General features: G+C 55.6%; 1 protein-coding gene across 1 annotated transcript in view; it reads right to left on the bottom strand.

Annotated features, from left to right (window-relative positions):
- Positions 1–216, bottom strand: part of LOC109300516 (phosphorylase b kinase regulatory subunit alpha, skeletal muscle isoform-like) — a 180,850-nt gene that overhangs the window by 162,369 nt on the left and 18,265 nt on the right. The gene's annotated exons all lie outside the window — the stretch shown is intronic.

Below are 216 nucleotides of genomic sequence, written 5' to 3'. Positions count from 1 at the left end.
GATCCGCTCACTTCTCTAACCTATCCAGGTCTGCCTGGATGCAAGTCCCTGCCTGCCAGTGTATTCACTTTACCCCACAGCTTAGTCTCATCAGCTAACTTGAACAGGGTGCTCTCCACACTCTCATCCAGGTCACTAATGAAGATGTTGAACAGCACCGGCCCAAGGACCAAGCCCTGGGGGGACATGTGTGCTCCCAGATGGGATGGGGGGGGG

The sequence above is a fragment of the Gavialis gangeticus genome, unplaced genomic scaffold (assembly GCF_001723915.1).
Source record: "Gavialis gangeticus isolate Ggan-Ray unplaced genomic scaffold, GavGan_comp1, whole genome shotgun sequence".
Lineage (NCBI taxonomy): Eukaryota > Metazoa > Chordata > Crocodylia > Gavialidae > Gavialis > Gavialis gangeticus.
Note: the sequence above shows the minus strand (reverse complement) of the source record. Positions and strands in the feature narration are given on the sequence as shown.